We start from the raw sequence: 13,253 nt of genomic DNA, 5'->3' as shown, positions 1-13,253 counted from the left end.
TCAGATCGGGAATATTGGTGGATTCTCGCTGAAAACGTGTCAGATCGCGAATTTCGGCGGATTATATATCTAAAACAATAAGCATTCAATTACAAATTTCAGTATAATACCGTAGCGAAGCACGGGTACCTTGCTAGTCTATATATATATAAAATAGCTTGTCCTGACTGACTGACTGATTCATCATCGCCGAGCCAAAACTACTGGACATAATGAAATGAAATTTTGGGGATACATTCATATTAAGATGTAGGTGCTCGCTAAGAGAGGATTTTTGGATATTCCGTTGCCAAGGGGGTGAAAAGGGGGGGGTGAAGTTTTAAAATGAGTGCACCTATATCTCAAAACTTTAAAAGTTTACAAATGTAAAAATTGGTATTTAGAATCTTCTTTGAAAATAAGGAAACACGTATTTTTTAGATTTCAGAAAATCCCAATAGGAGCGGTGAAAAGGGGTGAAAAAGGGGTTGAATGCCTTTAATCAGGATACCGGTACTTATATCTCAGAAACTGAAGAAATTACAGACCTGAAAATTGGTACTTTTGATCTCTTTTAAAAATAAAGGAACACGTATTTTTTTGTTTTTGCAAAAGCCAATTAATGGGAGGGTGAAAAGGGGGTGAATTTTTAAAATGAGTGAATCTATATCTCCAAACTTTTAAAGTTTGCAGATGTAAAAACTGGTATTTAGAATCTTCATTAAAAATAAAGAAACACGTATTTTTTTGTTTTCGGAAAATCGCAATAGGAGGAGTGAAAAGGGGTGGAAAAAGGGTTGAATGCCTTTAATGAGGCTACTTATATCTCAGAAACTGAAGATATTACAGACCTGAAAATCGGTGTTTGGGATCTCCTTTAAAAATAAAGAAACACGTATTTTTTTGTTTCTGGAAAATCCAATTAAGGGAGGGGGGAAAAGGGGGTAATATTTTAAAATGAGTGTATCTATATCTCAAAACTTTTAAACGTTATAGATGTGAAAATTGGTATTTAGAATCTCCTTTAAAAATAAAGAAACACGTATATTTTGTTTTCGGAAAATCCTAATAGGAAGGGTGGAAAAGGTTGAAGAAGGGGTCGAATGCCTTTCATGAGTCTACTTATATTTCAGAACCTGAAGATATTACAGACATGAAAATTGGTGTTTGGGATCTCCTTTAAAAAGAAACACGTATTTTTTTGTTTTTGGAAAATCCATAATTGGGGGGGTGAAAAGGGGGTGATTTTTAAAAATTTGTGTATCTATATCTCAAAACATTTAAAGTTTATAGATGTAAAAATTGGTATTTAGAATCTCCTTTAAAAATAAAGAAACACGTATTCTTTTGTTTTCGGATAATCCCAATAAGAAGGGTGTAAAAGGGTGAATAATGGGTTGAATGCCTTTAACGAGGCTACTTATATTTCAGAACCTAAAGATATTACAGACCTTGAAATTGGTATTTGTAATCTACTTTAAAAGTAAAGAAACACGTATTTTTTCGTTTTTGGAAAATCCAAGTATTGGGGGGTGAAAAGGGGGGTGAATTTTTTAAAATGAGTGTGTCTACATCTTAAAACTTCAAAATTTACAGATGTAAAAATTGGTAGTTGGAATCTCCTCTAAAAATAAAGGAACACGTATTTTTTTGTTTCCTGTAAATCCCAATATGAGGGGTGTAAAAGGGTGAAAAATGGGTTGAATGCCTTTAATGAGGATACATATATGTCAGAAACGAAAGATATTACAGAATTGAAAATTTGTATATGGGATCTCCTTTAAAAATAAAGAAACACGTATTTTTTAGTTTTTGGAAAATCCAATTAATGGCGGTTAAACAGGAGTGACAAATTGGGGTGAATTTTTTGAAAGACTATATCTACAGAATATCTTGGAAACGTAAAATGTTACAGACGTAAAAAGTGGGTGTTTGGAATCTCCTGTAAATGTAAAGAAACATAGGTGATTTGTTTTTGGAAACTCCACTCAAGGGGAACTCAAAAGGGGTGAAATTTTAAAATGAGAATTTTTACAGTATATCTAAAAAAAACTTAACATATTACAGAAGTGAAAAATGGTATTTTTTATCTCTATTAAATATAAAGAAACGTGTATTTTTAGTTTTCGGAAATATCACTTTGGCGGAGGGGGGGGGGGCGGTAAAAGTGACTGAAAATGGTGTTGAATTCTTTTATTTAGGCTACTGATATATCAAAAATGAAGATGTTACAGACGTGAAATTTGATATTTTCAATCTGCTTTAAAGGTAATGAAACACGTATTCTCTTAAAATCCAATGAAGCGGGGGGGGGGGGGGGTGAAAGAATTGAAAAATTAATTGCCTTAATTGTATGAGAATACATACATCTAATAAAAACTAAAGTTGTTACAGACGTGAAAATTCGTATTTGGATCTCCTTTAAAAACAAAGAAAAACGCGTTTTGGGCGGGAAACCATCTTGGAGGGCGGGAGTGTAAAGGAGTCGATTTCCTTTCATGAGGACACATAAATAAAAAACTGAGGAATTTAGAGTCGTGATAATTGGTATTTAGAAGATCCTTTACTATTAAAGAAATAAGTATTTTTGCGGGAAAGTTCACTTAGGTGGGGTGGGGGGGGGGGAGTAGTGTGAAATGAAATGAAAAAAGTAAATTACTTTTATGGGGATACTTATACCTCAAAACTAAAGGTAATAGACGTGAACATTGGTGTTTGGAATCTTACTTAAACATAAAGAAACAAGCCTTCTTTTAATTTTTTTTTGGGGGGGGGGGGTGCGGTAAATAAACTTAACGGCGGTGGGGTGTAGAAGGAGGTGAGACCAATTGATTTTACTGTTATTAATGTACTTATAAGGATCCTCCGTGGCTCAGGCGGCAGCGCGCCGGCCTCTCACCGCTGGGTTCCGTGGTTCAAATCCCGGTCACTCCATGTGACATTCGTGCTGGACAAAACGGAGGCGGGACAGGTTTTTCTCCGGATACTCCGGTTTTCCCTGTCATCAACCATTCCAGCTACACATAATAGTAATAATAATAATAATAATAATATTAATAATAATAATAATAATAATAATAATAATAATAATAATAATAATAATAATAATGTTCCGGACCGTCGTAAAATATGCTGACGCGCTGGAAACGGCTCCTGGACGGCTAATGACTAAGAATGCAGTCCGGCCGCGTGTTCAGTGCCGCCAAGGCACCCAATATGACACCACGCCGTATCTTCTGAAGGATTTTATCCATATTAAAAATGATTATAGGAAAAGATGGCAAAGATTTACGGACCCAACTGACCGGGAGGAATACCTGAGCCTAGCCCGGGAAGTACAAAATCGATTGCTGGAAAGGAAGATTGAAAAATGGGAGGAGACACGCCGTAATCTAATAGAAAACGAGTCAGATCGGGAATTTTGGTGGATTCTCGCCGAAAACGAGTCAGATCACAAATTTCGGCGGATTATATATCTAAAACAATAAGCATTCAATTATAAATTTCAGTATAATACCGTAGCGAAGCACGGGTATCTTGCTAGTATATATATAAAATAACTTGTCCTGACTGACTGACTGACTGACTGATTCATCATCGCCGAGCCAAAACTACTGGACATAAAGAAATGAAATTTTTAGGATATATTCATATTAAGATATAGGTGCTCGCTAAGAGAGGATTTTTGGATATTCCTTCGCTAAGGAGGTGAAAAGGGGGGTGAAATTTTAAAATGAGTGTATCTATATCTCAAAACTTTAAAAGTTTACAGATGTAAAAAGTGGTATTTAGAATCTTCTTTAAAAATAAGGAAACACGTACTTTTGTTTTCAGAAAATCCCAATAAGAGGGGTGAAAAAGGGTCAAAATGGGGAAAAATGGGTTGAATGCCTTTAATCAGGATACCGGTACTTATATCTCAGAAACTGAAGATATTACAGACCTGAAAATTGGTACTTTTGATCTCTTTTAAAAATAAAGAAACACGTATTCTTTTGTTTTTGGAAAATCCAATTAATGGGAGGGTGAAAAGGGGGTGAATTTTTAAAATGAGTGAATCAATATCATTAAACGTTTAAAGTTTGCAGATGTAAACATTGGCATTTAGAATCTTCATTAAAAATAAAGAAACACGTATTTTTTTGTTTTCGGAAAATCGCAATAGGAGGAGTGAAAAGGGGTGAAAAAAGGGTTAAATGCCTTTAATGAGGCTACTTATATCTCAGAAAATGAAGATATTACAGACCTGAAAATTGGTGTTTGGGATCTCTTTTAAAAATAAAGAAACACGTATATTTTTGTTTCTGGAAAATCCAATTAAAGGGGGGGGTGAAAAGGGGGTAATATTTTAAAATGAGTGTATCTATATCTCAAAACTTTTAAAGGTTATAGATGTGTAAATTGGTATTTAGAATCTCCTTTAAAAATAAAGAAACATGTATATTTTGTTTTCGGAAAATCCTAATAGGAAAGGTGGATAAGTTTGAAAACGTTGTCCAATGCCGTTCATGAGTTTACTTATATTTCAGAACCTGAAGATATTACAGACCTGAATATTGGTGTTTGGGATCTCCTTTAAAATAAAGAAACACGTATTTTTGTGGTTTCGGAAAATCCAATTAATGGGGGGGGGGGTGAAAAGGGGGTGATTTTTTAAAATGAGTGTATTTATATCTCGAAACTTTTAAAGTTTATAAGTGTAAAAATTGGTATTTAGAATCTCTTTTAAAAATAAAGAAACACGTATTCTTTTGTTTTCGGAAAATCCCAATAGGAAGGGTGTAAAAGGATGAATAATGGGTTGAATGCCTTAAATGAGGCTACTTATATTTCAGAACCTGAAGATATTACAGACCTGAAAATTGGTATTTGGGATCTACTTTAAAAGTAAAGAAACAGGTAGTTTTTCGTTTTTGAAAATTCCAAATATTGGAGGGTCAAAAGGGGGGTGAATTTTTAAAATGAGTGTGTCTACATCTTAGAACTTTAAAATTTACAGATGTAAAAATTGGTAGTTAGAATCTCCTCTAAAAATAAAGGAACACGTATTTTATTTGTTTGCTGTAAATCGCAATAGGTGAAAAATGGGTTGAATGCCTTCAATGAGGATACATATATCTCAGAAACGAAAGATATTACAGAACTGAAAATTTGTATATGGGATCTCCTTTATAAATAAAGAAACACGTATTTTTTAATTTTTAGAAAATCCAATTAATGGCGGTTAAACAGGTGTGACAAACTGGGGTGAATTTTTTGAAAGGCTATATCTACAGAATATCTTGGAAACGTAAAATGTTACAGACGTAAAAAGTGGGTGTTTGGAATCTCCTGTAAATGTAAAGAAACATAGGTGATTTGTTTTTGGAAACTCCAGTTAAGGGGAACTCAAAAGGGGAGAAATTTTAAAATGAGAATTTTTACAGTATATCTAAAAAAACTTAGCATGTTACAGAAGTTAAAAATGGTATTTTTCATCTCTATTACACATAAAGAAACGTGTATTTTTAGTTTGCGGAAATGCCACTTGGGTGGAGGGGGGGGGGGGTAAATGTAACTGAAAATGGTGTTGAATTCTTTTAATTACGCTACTGATATCTCAGATTTGAAGATGTTACAGACGTGAAATTTGATACTTGCAATCTGTTTTAAAAGTAAAGAAACACGTATTCTTGGAAAATCCAATGAAGGGGGGGAAGGTGAAATAATTGAAAATTTAATTGACTTAATTGTATGAGAATACATACATCTAATAAAAATTAAAGCTTTTACAGACGTGAAAATTCGTATTTGGATCTCCTTTAAAAACAAAGAAAAACGCGTTTTTGGGAGGAAACCATCTTGGAGGGCGAGAGTGTAAAGGAGTTGAATTCCTTTCATGAGGACACATAAATCAAAAACTGAAGAAGTTAGAGTCGTGATAATTGGTATCTAGAAGATCCTTTACTATTAAAGAAACAAGTATTTTTTGCGGGAATATTCACTTAGTGGGGGGTTGGGGAGTAGTGTGAAATGAAGTGAAAAAATAAAATTATTTTTATGGGGATACTTATATCTCAAAACTGAAGGTAATAGACGTGAACATTGGTGTTTGGAATCTCCTTTAACCATAAAGAAACAAGCCTTCTTTTAATTTTTTTTGGGGGGGGAGTGGGTGGCGGTAAATAAACTTAACGGTGGTGGGGTGTAGAAGGAGGTGAGACCAATTGATTTTACTGTTCTTAATGTACTTATAAGGATCATCCGTTGCTCAGGCGGCAGCGCGCCGGCCTCTCACAGCTGGGTTCCGTGGTTCAAATCCCGGTCACTACATGTGTCATTCGTGCTCGACAAAACGGAGTCGGGACAGGTTTTTCTCCGGATACTCAGGTTTTCCTTGCCATCAGCCATTACAGCAACACGTAATAATAATAATAATAATAATAATAATAATAATGTTCCGGACCGTCGTCAGTTGTGTACTGGAAACGGCTCCTGGACTGGTAATGACTAAGAATGCAGTCCGGCCGCGGGTTTAGTGCAGCCAGGGCACCCAATATGACACCATGCCGGTTCTCCTGAAGGATTTTATCCATATTAAAAATGATTATAGGAAAATATGGCAAAGATTTAGTGACCCAACTGACCGGGAGGAATACCTGAGCCTAGTCCGGGAAGTAGAAATCGATTGCTGGAAAGGAAGATTGAAAAATGGCAGGAAACATGCCGTAATCTAATAGAAAACGAGTCAGATCGCGAATTTCGGCGGATTACATATCTAAAACAATAAGCATTCAATTATAAATTTCAGTATAATACCGTAGCGAAGCACGGGTATCTTGCTAGTCTATAATATATCTCAAGAACGAAACATGTTACAGACGTCAAAATTGGTCTTTGGAATCTCCTGTAAAAGTAAAAGAATTTGTTTTCTGGAAATCCAGATAAGGGGAAGTGTTAAAAGGGGGTAAATTTTAACAATGAGCCCATATACAGTATATGTCAAAACTTAACATATTACAGACGTGAAGAATGGTAGTTTTAATCTTTTAAAATAAAGAAACGCTTATTTTTTGTTTCGGAATAAGCACTTACGGCGGGGGTTGTAAAAAGGACTGAAAAAGGGGTTGAATTCTTTTTCATGGGGATACATATGTATCAAAAACTGAATACGTTACAGACGTGAAAATTGGTATTTGGAATCTCCTTTAAAAATAAAGAAACACGTATTCTTTTGTTTTCGGAAAATCCAATCCAGGGGGCGGGATAAACGAAGTGAAAGAAGAGTTGAATTCTTTGTTTGTGGATACTTAAAGTATGAAGGCTTTCACGGCCGGTGTCAATATAATAAAATTCTTCCGGGCTGTTATGCCGTGGTCCACTCCTCTCGCTTCTCCCAGACGTTTCGACTACTGCTGCGGTAGTCATCTTCTGTGGCGTCGTGTAGATACGAGAGCGTAGATACTACCGCAGCAGTAGTCGAAACGTCTGGGAGAAGCGAGAGGAGTGGACCACGGCATAACAGCCCGGAAGAATTTTATTATATGTGGATACTTACATCTAGAAAATGAAGGATGTTAAGGATGAGAAAATTGGAGTCTCCTTTAAAGATAAAGGCACACGTTTTTTTGTGGGGGGGGGGGAGAGGTGGAATGAACTGAAGGGATTGTAAAAGGCGTTGAATTCTTTTTATGAGGATACAAATAAGAAATGGACTTAAAACAATACAACCCTAGGGGGGTTTTGACTGGAGGGTGAGGAATGATGACAAAAAATGCATTTATATGAAACCGTTTGGATTATGAAGTTAACGTTTCAAATTATATCCTGTGTTAAATAACAGAAGGTTTGAAACGAATTTAACCGCTCAGAGAGTTAAACTAGGGTTAAGATCAGAAAACAAATATATTCATTCCTTCCTCCGAAACGGTTTAATGTACGAGAACAAAATTCCAAGTAGTGGTATATATATTTTAAATACTAGGTGTGAAATAGGAAATATTTTTTAACGTTCTACCCCGGAAATGTTAAATGAGGTTAGCTCCGTAAAGAAAATTATCCATTCCTCCAGAACCGTTTGACGTACCGTTACAAAGTCGTAATTTTCTGAAAAGGGTCTTCTTTTATGTCCTAGGTGTAGTCCGGCCCCGCGGTGTAGGGGGCAACGCGTCCACCTGTCACCCGGCGGCCCCGGGTTCGATTCCCTGCCAGGTCAGGGGTTTTTAATTGTAAATGATTAATATCCCAGGCCTGGAGACTGGGTGTTTGTATCGTCCTTAACGTTCCTTTCCTCACATTCAACACGTTACACACGCAGGTTCATAACATATGGTGCAAGTAGGGGCGAAAGATCTTTCTAGGTGGGCGCCCGGAACAAATAGCATTTTAAAAATTGTCCTAGGGGTCCCCTAAGGGTTGACTCTAAAAAACACAACAACCATTCTTCCGAAACCGTTTCAGGCACGAAGTAAATTTTGTTCATAAAGGTGCTCTTCTATATTCTAGATGTTAATAAGTATTCTAAAATATTCCCCTCTTAAAAAAGTATTCATTCCTCCATTACTGCTCGACGTAAAAAGTCAAAATTTCACAGTTAGGTCGCTTTTACGTCCTAGATATTACATAAGATGGAGTTTTAAACGATACAAGTTCTTCCGTGTGGGATTCATACGAATACTAGATCAGGAAATAAACAATCATTCCCCCAAACTGAGGGCTCAGCTGACAGTGGACTCTCCTAAATGTAAAACATTGAATAATATCTTTCAGTTTTAAACCGTAGCGAAGCATGGATATCTTACTAGATATTCATATTTCTCTACGTACGATGTGTATTAGATATATGATATGATTCGTTTTTTGCGTGTGACTGCTTTTATTAACACTGTGGCATTCCACTATTCCAGCAATAAACTCAATCGAATTAAGACGGACGTAATTACTAGTAATGAAGTTAGACACAACAAATAAATTAGGCCTACATAAGATATAGGGGAATTGAGAGTAACGCAAAGTCGGAATGAATAAAATCGCTGTTATAGTGGCCAAGACAAAATAGATATTGTATTGGACGACACTGTTAAAAAAATGAAAGCCTAACTCAAGTACATGGACGTATTCCGAAGAAGAAGTAGTAAAATCGCGTCAAATTCTCAGAAACAGTGAAGGAAGTAAGAAAGAAAAGCAGTTTGTACGACATACATAAGCAACCAGCACAAGAAGATATTATAAGATTTAACAAATAAGCGTAAAGTAATAAAATACGCCACAGGTGCAAACAAGAAGAGCAAGGACAAGGCCGTGATTTCAAGATATAATATTCACTATACCACACCAGAGACGGTAAACAACTACTAAAGCCAATCTTTAATATTAAAAGTCCGCCTCTGTGGTGTAGTGGTTAGCGTGATTAGCTGCCACCCCCGGAGACCCGGGTTCGATTCCCGGCTCTGCCACGAAATTTGAAAAGTGGTACGAGGGCTGGAACGGGGTCCACTCAGCCTCGGGAGGTCAACTGAGTAGAGGTGGGTTCGATTCTCACCTCAGCCATCCTGGAAGTGGTTTTCCGTGGTTTCCCACTTCTCCTCCAGGCGAATGCCGGGATGGTACCTAACTTAAGGCCACGGTCGCTTCCTTCCCTCTTCCTTGCCTATCCCTTCCAATCTTCCCATCCCTCCACAAGGCCCCTGTTCAGCATAGCAGGTGAGGCCGCCTGGGCGAGGTACTGGTCATACTCCCCAGTTGTATCCCCCGACCAAGAGTCTGAAGCTCCAGGACACTGCCCTTGAGGCGGTAGAGGTGGGATCCCTCGCTAAGTCCGAGGGAAAAACCGTACCTGGAGGGTAAACAGATAATGATGATGATGATGATGATGATGATGATAATATTAAAAAATGAAGTATCTGCAGACATATAGGAGATCTAATAGAAACATTGCTGTTATACGGAGTTATATTAAGCGGAATCCAATTATATAATTCATGTTAGAAGGCCTTGAAACTGTTATAATGTCACAGCTGATCCCATCATTGTACTCTGTATTTTCAATCGAGGTTTTGAAGTAAACTATGGCTTACTAATGAGATTGAGAGTCGACTATCTGGATGATTCCATACTGGACCGACATGGCTGAAATAACCCCTGGCCCACGATGACACCAACGATGCCGGCCAAGCAGAATGACCAGAATCCCGAGCTATAGAAGATGACCAAATGATAAATATCATTCCGGAAAGTGACGGAAAAAGATAAGTTTTCTAAAAAAGGTTAGTCAATAATATAATGTAATCATGTGTATATATAAATAATAACAAGGTTAGGATGTCTGTACTTAAAGCCTACATTGACAGATATGTGTTTAGAGTCTTCAGAATTACTAAAATTACATTATATTCTCGCGAGCGATTATTTATGTCAATGATATAAGGGAATAGGTAGTCTTGACCAAATATAATACAAACCCAAGTTAGGAAGTGTAATAAAGTGTTAATAGTGTTCTAATGAAAACAAAGAATCCCAGTTAGCCATGTTATAGTGTAGGCTACCCTACGTGTAATGTTAATAAGAGGGATAATTTTAGGATCTTCGATACGCAATGCCAAGTGATATTACGGTGCGTAGATGTTATATGTTACCGTAATAAATTAGGTTATGAATTAAATATGGAAATAATGGCAGATTGAAAACATGTAAACGTTATTTGATAGGATATTGTTCCGATACTGCGAGTAAATGGAAAAAAGTTATTTGAGCGTCAGACAAGATATATATCATTGAAATATATGAAGGAATATGAAGTGATACCTATAAGGTACAATGAGTTATGATGAAAACATAACAATGTTATATGTTGTGAATGAAGAAGTTGTTGAATGAATATGTAATACTACGACGTGATATGAGATATAAATGATTTATTTGAAGAGTAAGGAAAGGAATATTGACGCAAAGCAGGATCATGTATGTTTATTCTTCAGTAAAAGTATAATGTCAGTAAATCCATATCCTAGATTATGGTTGTTGTTGCTTGCTTGTTGTTTAAAGGAGTCGAACATATAAGGACCTATCCTAAATTAATGGTGACGTGGTTATACATACATATACTTATAGAATGTCATTGTAGGTCGAGATCACAAAAAGAAAATTTTATAAGAATGATTGGCTATGCACTTGGACATTTTAACTTAATATTACTATTTTAAAATCCAATTCTTCCCAAATAATGATGTCATAACGGAGATGAACATGGATAATTACAACCATATTGTGTGATAAATATAATTGAGAGTAGATACCATAGAGTGTATTCAAAAGTGATTTTTCCTAGGCAAGATAGTTAGAATAACTCGCACATTAGGTCACTTATTAACATATTTGGTCACATTTGAGAATCTTATCATCTTGTTAGATACATCCAAGGATTATTTACGTTAAGAGAACTGATATAAAGTATGATGATGGTTAATATAGTAATTTTAACTTGCATAGAAGCAGAATTGTGCTGTCGAGTGCGAAACTTATTTTCTCCCGAAGCTTATATTGAAATGCTACGATACAAAATATCAGTCCTGTGTTAACTAAACTTGCCCTAAGCAATATTAATGAAAACTAATGTAAAATAAGGAAATATTTTGCGATTTAGGTGATTATTGAACAGTAAACGATATGATAATGTACAGAGTGATCCTTCAGATCGAAACAACCAACAAATTCCCATGTCAAGATGCAATTTATATATATTTTAATGGATATATTATTGGATATAATTAATAATCAATTTCAGTTGTGATATATTGTAAAAATAGAGAAAGTTGGTGAGGCATGTAGTCAAATAGCATAATTGGTGCCGATTATATGAGCACAGATGATTATTACATATGAGAAGAATGAATAGGCCTATTAATCAAATTTTAAACTTAATTCTCATATTTTACCTTTCTCATCCACTTAATTCTTTTTTGAATAAATGACATTAATTAAGGTTAATGTGACGTGTTATTGATGTTTTCCATAGTAACAAAGATCAACTTAGATTTAAGCTGTAGAATTATCCATTTACTTGCAATTTCATGATACGTCAGATTGAGACGTCCATCAATTCCGATGATAGATTTACATAGCGTATCAGCGTTGTCTGAATCCCACGATCACCGGGCGAGTTGGCCGTGCGCGTAGAGGCGCGCGGCTGTGAGCTTGCATCCGGGAGATAGTAGGTTCGAATCCCACTATCGGCAGCCCTGAAGATGGTTTTCCGTGGTTTCCCATTTTCACACCAGGCAAATGCTGGGGCTGTACCTTTATTAAGGCCACGGCCGCTTCCTTCCAACTCCTAGGCCTTTCCTATCCCATCGTCGCCATAAGACCTATCTGTGACGGCGCGACGTAAAGCCCCTAGCAAAAAAAAACCACGATCCCTCAAAATAAAATCTTTACCATAAAAAAGGCGTAGTAACGCACGTACAAGAATAATGAACGCTGATATCTAGTCGTGATATATTTACGTCAGCTATCCTGGATGCGGGATGGGCGTAACACTATTACTGTTATTATTGTTAATATTATTGTCATCAGTAGATATTATCAACAGTGTTTTAGGTAAACACTGGTAATATGGTTAACATTGCCAGAATAAATAAAACATTATTATTATTATTATTATTATTATTATTATTATTATTATTATTATTATTATTATTATTATTATTATTATATACACCGTCTGTGTCTCATGATCAGACACTATTTCTTCTAAATAATCAAGAGTTTATTTCAGAGTAAGTGATTTGGAATAACGAAGAAGGCATTAAAATGCCTTTCCTTCAATGGAATACGATGCAGTCAAAAATGTATTGGCAGTTCTGCAACCTGTTTGCATACAATTAACCGGGCGAGTTGGCCGTGCGGTCAGGGGCACGCTGCTGTGTGCTTGCATCCGGAAGATAGTGGGTTCGAATCCTACTGTCGGCAGCCCTGAAGATGGTTTTCCGTGGTTTCCCATTTTCACACCGGGCAAATGCTGGGGCTGTACCTTAATTAAAGCCACGGCCGCTTCCTTCCAACTCCTAGGTCTTTCCTATCCCATCGCCGCCATAAGATCTATCTGTGTCGGTGGGACGTAAAGCAACTAGCAGAAATACATGCAATTAGGGCTACGTGCTAGATAAGATATAAATAAGCAGAAAGAATAAATCCCATGAATAATATACCTACTCATAAAATGGTGATCCTCATGATTAAACCTCTTTCTTCTTACTGTATTTTCACAACTCTACAATGGGCGATTTACTGTTTTATCT

Source organism: Anabrus simplex, chromosome 2 (genome assembly GCF_040414725.1).
Source record: "Anabrus simplex isolate iqAnaSimp1 chromosome 2, ASM4041472v1, whole genome shotgun sequence".
Classification (NCBI taxonomy): domain Eukaryota; kingdom Metazoa; phylum Arthropoda; class Insecta; order Orthoptera; family Tettigoniidae; genus Anabrus; species Anabrus simplex.
Note: the sequence above shows the minus strand (reverse complement) of the source record.